Source organism: Malus sylvestris, chromosome 9 (genome assembly GCF_916048215.2).
Source record: "Malus sylvestris chromosome 9, drMalSylv7.2, whole genome shotgun sequence".
Classification (NCBI taxonomy): Eukaryota; Viridiplantae; Streptophyta; class Magnoliopsida; order Rosales; family Rosaceae; genus Malus; species Malus sylvestris.
This window is the reverse complement of record NC_062268.1, coordinates 27,162,586-27,174,683: the sequence shown is the minus strand read 5'-3', so window position 1 is coordinate 27,174,683 and position 12,098 is coordinate 27,162,586. Positions and strand designations below refer to the sequence as shown.

General features: G+C 40.7%; 2 long non-coding RNA genes across 2 annotated transcripts; both read left to right on the top strand.

The window, feature by feature from the left end:
- Positions 1–2,997: 2,997 nt before the first annotated feature.
- LOC126583079 (uncharacterized) lies at positions 2,998–6,665 on the top strand. The gene is made up of 2 exons (XR_007609661.1): positions 2,998–3,430; positions 6,308–6,665. It is a non-coding gene; the product is annotated as an uncharacterized LOC126583079 (long non-coding RNA).
- Positions 6,666–9,748: 3,083 nt separating this feature from the next.
- LOC126583080 (uncharacterized) lies at positions 9,749–11,290 on the top strand. Its single transcript, XR_007609662.1, has 3 exons — positions 9,749–9,880; positions 9,977–10,936; positions 11,154–11,290. It is a non-coding gene; the product is annotated as an uncharacterized LOC126583080 (long non-coding RNA).
- The last annotated feature ends 808 nt before the right edge of the window (positions 11,291–12,098 follow it).

The following is a 12,098-nucleotide window of genomic DNA, read 5'->3' as shown; positions in this document are numbered from 1 at the left end:
GAATGCAGCTGTAAGGGTTGGGATCCAGTGTGTCGCAGACATATAGGACATCATAGCCCTACTGGCTAGTGTCATGCTTGGGCCAAGCTAATGGTTTGGGCTGCTACAGGCGAGGCCCAATTGGGCTTAGGTTGGGACCAAAAACACCCCAACCGTAGCTGAGTGCGCTCGCCGGGGAAGAAGACCGACGCCACTGCTTCAGGCTGCCGTGTTCTAGGACAAAAATTCTCAGGACAAGTTTGTGAGTTAACAGGGATCACGAATCTGAACGAAGATAGAGAAATCTCAACGTTTCAATCAAAACCCTGGAAATTCGAATTGGTAAATTGAAAAATTCGACGATATTTAATAAAATCTCGATTAAGCATTGTCGGGGGTGAGCTGTAGGTCGTCAAAACATTGACCCGTGGGCGAGGATTGGCTGCAGGCCAACCTGCAATGAATGGGTTATGGGTTTGAACCTGGAACCCATGGGTCCGATGGTCTCGCGGCTCGACGCGGTGTGTCTGGGGAAGCTAGCGGCTTGCAGTGATGACAGGATGGGTTTTGAGAAACCCTAAAAAAATCTTTATAATTTTTTTCAATTCCAGATTAATTCAATGCATATTCATATAATATAATTTAATGCATGAGCAAATATTTGATGCAATTCATGGCAATATCAAATTCACATAATTCAACAATTATGGATATAATGCATATCAAATTTATGTGTTTGTAGGGTTGTGTAGAGGATGTGTTATTCTCCCTACGCAGTGCCTTTATTTATAGTAATAACAGAGAGAAGAAATCCTTTTCTTCTAAGGAATACAAGTCCTAATAGAGAAGAATAACTAAAATCAAATATAATCTAGGATTTACACAATCACACTTAAATAAGAAGTTTATAACAAGATATATTTTGTAGACAAACATAATTGAGAAGCCTTCAAGAATCTATAAAGAAGATGTAAAAGTGTCAAGTAAACATAACGCTAAAAAGAAGCAACAAAACTTTCTCTAACCAATGCTTCATTTCTGATGTGGAATAACGGCTTGGCTCTTACCGCCTAATTTGACGTCTTAGTCAAATTGAGCTTTTGAGTTTTATAATAGATGGGCTCTCATGTAACATCCCACACCGACCAACAAAAATGAGGTGATGTGCCATATATGTACGTGTCCACCTTCATATAGCACGAGGCTTTTTGGGAATTCACTAGCTTCAGATTCCATCGGAACTCCAAAGTTAAGCGAGTTGGGATGAAAGCAATCCTAGGATGGATGACCCACTGGGAAGTTGCTCGTGAGTTCCCAGAAACAAAATCGTGAGGGAATGGTAAGCTCAAAGTGGACAATATCGTGCTACGACAGAGCCGATTTGGGATGTGACAGAATGGTATCAGAGCCATTCTACTGTTCGGTGCAAGTGTGCCGACGAGGAAGTCGGGCCCCTAAGGGGGATGGATTGTAACATCCCACATCGACCAACGGAGAGAATGTGATGTGCCTTATATGTACATGCCCACCTCCTATAGCACGAGGCTTTTTGGGAAATCACTAGCTACGGATCCCATAAGAACTCCAAAGTTAATCGAATTTGGGCTAGAGCAATCCGTGCAGGAATGGTAAGCCCAAAGCGGACAATATCATGCTATGACGGAGTTGAGACTGGGATGTGACAGAATGGTATTAGAGCCACTCTGTCGTTCGATGCAAGTGTGCCAACGAGGACATCGGGCTAAGAGGGTGGATTGTAACATTCCACATTGACCAACAGAGAGGGGGTGATGTGCCTTATATGTACATTCCCACCTCCATATAGCACAAGGCCTTCTGGGAATTCACTGGTTTCGGGTTCCATCGGAACTCCTAAGTTAAGCGAGTTCAGGCAAGAGAATTCCCAGAAACAAAACCATGAAGGCGTGGCTGGGGCCCAAAACGGACAATATCGTGCTACGACGGAGCCGGTTTGAGATGTGACATAATGGTATCAGAGCCACTATGCCGTTCAATGCAGATGTGCCAACAAGGACGTTGGGTTCCCCTTAAATAGGGTGGATTGTAAGATCCCACATCGACCAATGAAGAGGGGGTGATATGCCTTATATGTACATACTTCCCTCCTTATAGCACAAGGCCTTTTTGGGAACTCACTAGCTTCAGATTCCATCGAAACTTCGAAGTTAAGCGAGTTCGAGCGAGAGCAATCCTAGAATGGGTGACCTAATGAGAAGTTCTCGTCTGAGTTCCCAAAAACAAAACCGTGAGGGTGTGGTCGGGGCCCAAAATGGATAATATCGTGCTACGGCAGAGCCGGTCTGGGATGTGACATAATGGTATCAGAGTCACTCTGCCATTCGGTGCGAGTGTGCCGACGAGGACATCGGGCCCCTAAGGGGGTGGATTATAACATCCCACATCGACCAACGGAAATTGGGTGATATAACTTATATGTACATGCCCACCTCTATATAGCATGAGGTTTTTTGGGAACTCACTAGCTTCAGATTCCATCGGAACATCAAAGTTAAGCGAGTTCGGACGAGAGCAATCCTAGGATAGATAACTCACTGGGAAGTTGCGTGAGTTCCCAGAAACAAAACTGTGAGGGAATGGTAAGCCTAAAGCAGACAATATCATGCTATGGCGGAGCCGGTCTGGGATGTGACATCTCACCCAATATTAAACTTTGGGAAAGGGATCCTCTTCGGATCCTTTTCACCAAATCCACCAAGTCTGGGAATCCAGGCCGTTGAAATTTGATCCAACGACTACAAATAAGGGGCTCTTTTAAAAGTTATAATAACTGTAGCCATTTAATCAAATTTCAACAGCCATAATTCTAGAACTTGGTGGATTTGGCAAGAAGGATCCAAAGATGATCCATTTCCTAAACCTTGGGCTAGTGTAAAAATATGAGTGGCTATCGATTTTTAATATTTATGAGTTCAATAAGTACACCTCAAGTGTTCTTTAGATATGCTTTTAATCTTACACGTAAAAGTAAAGATTAAATAAAGAATATAATGAAGTGTGAGCACTAGAGATAGAGATGTGTGTCGGTGGTTCTTATTAGATCTTTATAAGACAAACTGGTGGGCTTATCAAATGTTCTTGCGGGTTTTCAAAAGAACACTAGTGGGTTTTCAATAGCTCTCTGAGTTCGAAGTCTCCTTCCTCTTGAGTCCCTGCAAAACATTTCTTTGTATCGTATCGTAATTGATTCCCGAGAGAGAGAGAGGAGAGGAGAGAGAGAGGGGAAAGAGAGAAGGTCTGGCAGGGAGAAGGAGCATATCAGCAGCAATTAGAGGGAGTAGCCGGAAAAGGAAAGGAAGAAAGAAAGTAAAAGTGATAAAAGCAAGGTTGATGGAGTTTTGGGACAAGATGATCTTCCCTGTCCGCCGTCTCTGGTTTGCCGTCTCTACCCGCGTCAAGGATCGCAAAAATGGTCACTCACTCACTTAAATATTATATTATTCAGTTCTTCTTCTTCTTTCTAAATCTATATATATATATATATATATATATAGTTTTGTTATATTCATAATTTGCTGCATATGTATCCCTTTATTTCTGCACTTGGAAAACTTGGAGGTGGATGGTTATCAATTTTCATACTAGATCATAAGCTTCGTAATTCATATAGATTGATAGATGCTCCCACCTTTTTTTTATTGTTTTTTATTTTGTTGATTTTTAATTCTATCCTTTTCCTCATCTCTGTTTTCTTTTTCTGTTTCCTTTTCACTGCGTTCATAAGAAGCATGTTTTCGTTTCATTCCTCCTTGTCAAACAATTGTTCCTCTGTTTTTTCAATTTTTTTTTTTAATGGAAAACAAAACTTCTAGAAATAAGGTTTTATTTATATTTTTTATCATCCCCACAGTAACCAAAACTTCTAGAAAATGGCACAATAAAATCTAATCATTGATGATTACACATCATCAAGTTCTCTATTTTACCTGGAAATAGACTCTCTCCGAATCTCTTCTTCCAAATTCCAAAGATCATGTGATCCGGATCTTTGAAATTTCATTAAACGGTTAAAAAAAAAAAAAATAGTAAAAACTTTTAAAAATTATAATAATTTGTAGCTCGTGAATCAAATGTTAAATATCCGGATCACTTTATTCTTGGACTTTAAAGAGAGAGATTGAAGAGGATGTCCTCCCATTTTACCTTACCCCTGCAGACAAAAGTATATTATTGATGATTACACAATAATATATTTACACTAAAGATGCAAAATTTAGATTGAGTCAAAAGGGTCAGTTACAATATATTGCCATTAAACTCTCATTCTATGGAGTCGTATTTAGGATTTTTGACCTACAATAAATGCGAAGTTAAGAATTTATATAAGAGTGGGGTAATATTAGTTTCTAAGTCTTGAGTAAAACTTTAGCCTAGTAAATCCTCCATGAGCTTACAGCCATCTCCGCCCTTCATAAGCTTAAAGAGAGAGATTGCGAAGTGAATGAAGAAGGATTTTGAGTGGAGGATATAATACATTTTAATTTTGTCGGTGGTCCATGGTTGGGTAAATGAATGAATTTGTGTGTGCCAAAAACAGTGCCCAATCTTGAATTGTATTGTAGTCATATAAAAATCCCAACTGCCAATGGTAATTCGATTACTCTACATGTACACTCAATGAGTCTTTACCCTTATGTTAGGAGCACTTGAATAATTAATTAACAAGTAATGGTAAATGGAGCTAGGAATAATGTTAAGTAGACTACCAATGATGAATTCCACCAAACCTTTTGGCAAAGTTATTTATTTATTTGTTTTTTTCCTTTTTAATTTCTTGCAAATAGGCTCTAAAAGAGCCATGAAAAAGGGCATTTCCAAATCTGATTTAGTAAACATTGGTTTTCCTCTCACTTTCGTACATCCATTTGCCTATCCGTTAAGTCTGTCACTGATTGATGATTACGAGGCATAAATTTGATGGGACAAACTGCGCCACTTCAACATATAATGAAGGAAGGACTTGTCATAAGGATAAGTGATGTATGGAAATAGTAGAAAAATCAACGATTGGGTACAAATGTTAGACAAAATAAACTTTATATACTAACATTAGAATATTTGAAAACTTGAGAGTTACGATAGGAAGATCTCATCGCAATTTTGTTACACTAGAGTAAACATACTAGTAACAGACCAATTCCTAATGGTTAAAACTTGGAACTATTGAATAGTATGCTAACATAAAACTTGAACTATTGAATAGTATGCTAACATAAAACTTGAACTATTGAATAGTACGCATCATTGTGACTGACCCGTATAAGATATACAAAAGTGTATTCTAATTCGTGATTAACTCCTGCCATCCAAAGTGATAGATATACTTTTTGGGACCATTCTATCTTCTCTTGTCCAAGTCAGAAAAGTAGTGGGACTCTGGTGAGTGACCAATCTTCTGCTTCGTAGCTGAGGCCTAAAGATAGGATGAATATCTACATCTACATCTTTACTGATGCAACTTTGCCGTCGAAATCACCAAAAGCACTGTTAATTATTTTGAATACATTCTCGATGTTAGACCATCTCCAACCGAATGGTCCAGAATACCGAAAATAATCCGAAAACCATTTCCAACCAATCGGCCTTGAGCCGGGCCACATGACATCATATTTGATTTTTCTTTTTTTCTATACAGTTTTTTTTTATTTTTTATTTTTTTTTTCCTTTAACTTCCTAAATCATTAAACAACATTAAATAACATTAAGTAACATTAAACAACATAAAAAAAATTAACAACATCAAACTTGGACAACATTTTTAAAAACATTTAACAACATGAAAATTTTTGACAATCCATAACATAAAATTATTGAGGTAATTTAATTTAAGTATCCATAGTAGTTCAATTAAAATAATAAATTTTGTTTGGCCCTATGATCTTTTGGTCCTCAGTTGGAGATGATTTTTTTTCATAGGGCTATGTTTGGCCTATGACCCTTGGCCCATCGGTTGGAGATGGTAAAAAATATGGCCATGCACTGTTCATTAAAATATTAATTTCTTAGAGGGCCAGATGACTAAAACGAGTCATCTGGCCAACCTTCGGTTGGAGATGGCCTTAATAAGGATAATTAAAGGCTCGTTTGCAAATATTTTTAAATGACTAAAAACACTTTTAATGAAAATGTTTTAAAACCAATCTTTAATAAAAATGTAAATGAATTCTAAAAAAGCATTTCAAGTGCTTTTAAAACTCAAAAAAAAATTCTCTAAAATCGTTTTTCAGCCATTTGAAAATAATTTCAAACCATCTCTAAAAAAGTTGTTGAATTTGGATGGATGATGTAGGTGGTGGGCTTCTGAAGCTTCACGATGATGTGCAATCGTGTGGGTACCAAGATGTGCAAGTGATGTGGCAGATGTTGAGTAGAGAAACAACAGACAACCATCCGCCCTCGGCCAAACGCAAACACCAAAGACTCTTCTGGAGAGTTTTCGAGTGGTCTTCTAGCAACACTAGTAGTAAAAACTCAGCTTTGTGATCCAAACACGAAGAATTCTAAGTAGGAGTTTATACTCATTTTTAAATAATCAAGCATGAACAACATTTGCAGTTGCACGCATGGCTTTGGCACAGAACTGTTGCATGTGTAAATATAAATAATATTTTACCTGAAAACCAGGATAAAAAAAATTAAAGAAAGAACCTCCCTACTATAATATGTACTTGCAGGAAAAAATACAGTTTTGTAAACCCACTTATAATTAAACATCCAACAAAAATTCAAATTTTTAAAGACGACGACTTAATTTACATCAACTTTCAGTCTATAATTAACACCATAAAATCATAAATGATGTAACATTTACATATCACTTGTCATATCAGACGATGTAACATTTACATATCACTTGTCATATCAGACGATACACCAATATAGTATTGTTGACCCTAGAAACTACCAAGCCTACGTGGCGCGCAGGCCGAGTGATCTATAAGCTAACTACGTCCTTTGGTGAATGCGGGGCGTGCCAACTCGTCGGCCGAGCTCGGCCGAGGAGTAAATTTTGTTGATGTTGCGTTGGGTGCGCGGCTGACTTCTGCGTCTTGCGATTGTGGCCGAGAAAGGAACACGTCTCGGCCTCTTGGGCTCTCGAACCTGAAGACAAGGTTACTATTCTTACGAAGTTCAATATCAAATTCGGCTCTCAAAGTGCCGAATGTAATAACTGTAACACCTCACTTTGCCGAGAAGGCTGATGAGATGCCCTCGACCAATAAGGATTCAGAAATCCTTTTTGACCGAGACTTAGATAGGTAATCAACCGCTCTCGCCGCAGTGCTGTTGATGCCAACGGAAGATACTGCGAGATCGACTGATTCTACGGTGACAGAACTATCTATGCCGACTTAAGATATCACCGGTTGCTTCCACAGTGCTGTTGATGCCAACGGAAGATGTGTCAGCGAAAAAGAAGGAAAAAATCTCAAGTTGTTGAGAGTTTGCGCAGGGCAGTTTTGTATTGATTTTGCAGGGGTTTGAATGATGCGCAGCCTCTTCTATTTATAGCAATGGCTCCCCCCAAGGTCGGGTAAAAACCAACTCGACCAGTCATACTTTCACTAGGACTATGAACCTAGTCCTCAACCGAACCGGATTCACTTCCGGGTCCTGCCGAGACTCCTTATTGCACTAGGACTCGACTTCTTGCGTTATGACCTAGCCGACCTAGGTTTGGAGGCCTACGTACTTGAACGATCCATGGTATTCTTGTCGCAAGGCCTTCCAGGGCGAGAATGATTCTATACTCGGCCCAAACTATTATTTTGGGCCCAAACAAGTATAAAATGTAATCATTCAAAAATGAATCACTTTGAAATTCGTACAAAAAAAAGGTTTAGAAATGTTGTTTCATGATATTCCCACGTCCAAACATGGGAAAGTAAATAACTTGACATTCCCACGTCCATTATCTTGCAAACCAAGCGCCTCCTTAGTGTTACCATCAATGTTACCAGTTGCGACAACTTAGTGGAGATAATATTTTCTGCCATGAAAATCACCCAAATGCCAATCCATAACAAATGAGAAATCAATGCGCAAGGGACAGCTTGATTGTTTGCATTGAGACATATGCTTTTATTTGTATTGATAAAGAAACTATTATGCAACTTTTGTAAAAAAATAAAAACTAGACCGTAGCACTATGCAAGTAGAATATAATTTGAGACTCAAACATAACTCATTTATATAAAAGATGGTTAAGAAAAACATTGGGAGAAAAATAATTCTTCACCTTCACAATGCTAACCACTCCACGAAAATCCAAGCCAACGCCAAAATTCTGCTAACAAACAGAAACTTCCCCTCCAACAACAACAACAACAACAACAAAGCCTTTTCCCACTAAGTGGGGTCGGCTATATGAATCCTAGAACGCCATTGCGCTCGGTTTTGTGTCATGTCCTCCGTTAGATCCAAGTACTCAAGTCTTTTCTTAGGGTCTCTTCCAAAGTTTTCCTAGGTCTTCCTCTACCCCTTCGGCCCTGAACCTCTGTCCCGTAGTCACATTTTCGAACCGGAGCGTCAGTAGGCCTTCTTTGCACATGTCCAAACCACCAGAACCGATTTTCTCTCATATTTCCTTCAATTTTGGCTACTCCTACTTTACCTCGGATATCCTCATTCCCAATCTTATCCTTTATCGTGTGCCCATACATCCCACGAAGCATCCTCATCTCCGCTACACCCATTTTGTGTACGTGTTGATGCTTCACCGCCCAACATTATGTGCCATACAACATCGCTGGCCTTATTGTCGTCTTATAAAATTTTCCCTTGAGCTTCAGTGGCCTACGACGGTCACACAACACGCCGGATGCACTCTTACACTTCATCCATCCAGCTTGTATTCTATGGTTGAGATCTCCATCTAATTCTCCGTTCTCTTGCAAGATAGATCCTAGGTAGCGAAAACGGTCACTTTTTGTGATCTTCGCTAGATTGCTCCGGTCATTAATGTGGATAAGTATATAAATGGATAGAATTAGGAAAGCAAACACAAGATATACGTGGTTCACCCAGATTGGCTACGTCCACGGAATAGAGGAGTTCTCATTAATTGTGAAGGGTTTACACAAGTACATAGGTTCAAGCTCTCCTTTAGTGAGTACAAATGAATGATTTAGTACAATTGACATTAGGAAATATTGTGGGAGAATGATCTCGTAACCACGAAACTTCTAAGTACCGGAGTGTGGTATCGTCTTGACTTGCCTTATCTGTCTCATAGGTAAATGTGGCATCTTCTCTGGAAGTACTCTTCCTCCATCCAGGGGTGGTATCTGTAACTGGTGGAGATGCACAAGGTAATGTATCAATTTCACTTGAAGCTTACTTGTAGTTTCAGGCTTGGTCAAGCGCGATACAAACCATGTAGTAGGAGTCCCCCAAGTCGCCGGGCTAGGGGATCTGCTGAAAGAAGTGACAGACAAGGTAAGCAATCAGAGCTCCAGCTGATTGTTCACATTCTCCCTATCTTGCAGGCAGCATGAAGGATAAAGAGAAGAAAAATGAGAAGAGATGATATGGGATACTTTTGCTTTTGAAGAAGTAACTTTCCATAGGCTTATTCTTGAACCGGGCTGCAGGGTTTTCTGGTTTCCTCCAGAGTATAAGGCCGACTGAAGAATTTGAGGGTCAAAACAAGTCCATCAAATCTAGAGTACGTTCGACCCTGCTGATATGGGATACTTTTGCTTTTGACAGAGTAGTGGATGTATCGGCACGTGTGCTGTTACGCTTGTCTCCACATGCTTCCTTGTATCCTTCTCACTTGCCCTATCTGTTCCTCAGGCAGATGCGGTATCTTCCCTGGAAGCATAAGATGTTGAAGATGAGTACTCGAGAGCAATGCCAGGTAAGTAATCAGGTAAGGGGTTCCAGGCAGTCAGTTCTTGGCTGGAAGCTTGATTCCAAGTGCTGACTGATTGCTCTCGTTCTCCTTGTCTTGCAGGTAAGAACAAGGCCAAAGGAAAAGACAGGGAAAAAGCATGATATGAGATACTCTTGCTTTTAACCCTGATGATATGAGATATTCTTGCTCTAGTATAGCTTGTTTATAGAGGTATTATCGGGGGGAAAGAAAGCTGAATATTTCGAAAGGCTTCGTTGGGAGTGCCCTCTCAGATAAGAGAAAGGGTTGAGCATTTTTGCAGGTCTGCCTGTCCGTTAGGGATGGAGGTCGACATATATAGGAGTCTCCCTAACATCAAGTAATAATGCTATTCCTTTACCCTGCTTGGTCATAACACGGTAGTGGGAGCTGCCAGCTTCACATGTTTTAACTTTGTCAGAGCACTTTGAAAAAGTGGTCTGTGGTATCTGGAAAGCTGATGTTGCGTGTGAAGATTACAGACAAGCTTTATCCAAGGAGATCCAGCTCTTGAAGTTGGGAAAGTGGTGCATCTTCGGTTTTCGAACAAGCAATCCTGTCGGGGATCTGGCTCTCGAGATTCGGAGAACGATGCCTCTTTGATTTTTGAGAAAGCGATCCTGCTGGGGGTCTGGCTCTCGAGATTCAGAGAGCGGTGTCTCTTTGATTTTTGAGAAAGTAATCATGTTGGGAGTCTGGCTCTTGAGATTCGGAAGGCGGTGCCTCTTCGATTTTTGAGCAAGCAATCTTGTTGGGAGTGTTTTCTCGAATGTGAGTAAAGGTTGGGCATGTTTGCTAGTCTACCTTGCCACGAAGCATAGAGGTTGACACACAGGGAGTTTCCAATTATCCAGCAGTGGTACTGTTCCTTTACCCTCTCTTCGATTTATGAGAAAGTAATCATGTTGGGAGTCTGGCTCTCGAGATTCGGAGGGCGGTGCCTCTTCGATTTTGGAGCAAGCAATCTTGTTGGGAGTGTTTTCTCGAATGTGAGTAAAGGTTGGGCATGTTTGCTAGTCTACCTTGCCACGAAGCACAAAGGTTGACACACAGGGACTTTCCAATTATCCAGCAGTGGTACTGTTCCTTTACCCTCTATTCGATTTTTTAGAAAGTAATCATGTTGGGAGTCTGGCTCTCGAGATTCGAAGGGCGGTGCCTCTTCGATTTTGGAGCAAGCAATCCTGTTGGGAGTGCTTTCTTGAATGTGAGTAAAGGTTGGCATGTTTGCTAGTCTACCTTACCATGAAGCACAGAGGTTGACACACCGGGACTTTCCAATTATCCAGCAGTGGTACTGTTCCTTTACCCTTGTGGGTAATAATATGGTAGCTAGACCTTCAAAATTTATGTGTCTAAACTTTGTTAGTGTTGTTTCTTTGCAATTCTTTTACCCTTCTTGGTCAGAGCGATGTAGCGGGAGCTGCAAGCTTCACGTGTCTCAACTTTGTCAGAGAACTTTGGCAAAGTTATCTGTGGTACCCATGAGTTACTGTTGCGTATGGGAAGTGGGTGATTGAACAGTACGATTCATGTGCTTTCTACTTCGCCAAAAATCTTCGACAGAATGCCCATAATTTCCGCAAAGCTGAGTGTGCGTGTGACAGGTGCTGACAAGGCTGGAAAAGTAGGTGCCTCTTCGATTTCTGAGATCGGCCTTCGTGGTCTCTTAGCAGCCCAGCTTTTGAGAAAGCAAGCCTCTTCGATTTCTGATATCGGCCTTCGTGGTCTTTGAGCAGCCCAGCTTTTGAGAAAGCAAACGCCTCTTCGATTTCTGAGATCGACCCTCGTGGTCTCTGAGCATCTCAGCTTTTGAGAAAGCAAACGCCTCTTCGATTTCTGAGCAGGCGCCTCTTCGATTTCTGAAGCTTCGTCGAGTGCAGATTTTTATAGGGGCTGACATTAAGTTCCAAAGCACACTTGAATATCCACCAGTAGAAGCTCCATTCTTGTACTTCTAAGATCTTGATTTGTCCGACCTCTTCTCTCTTCAACACCTTTGAAAATGTCTGGCCCCTCCGAACGTCGTTTTGACTTGAACCTTGTTGAAGAGGCAGCCCCGCCTTCTCCAGACAACATATGGCGCCCATCCTTCGTCTCCCCTACTGGTCCTCTTACCGTTGGGGATTCCGTGATGAAGAATGATATGACCGCTGCGGTAGTGGCCAGGAACCTTCTCACTCCCAAAGATAACAGACTACTT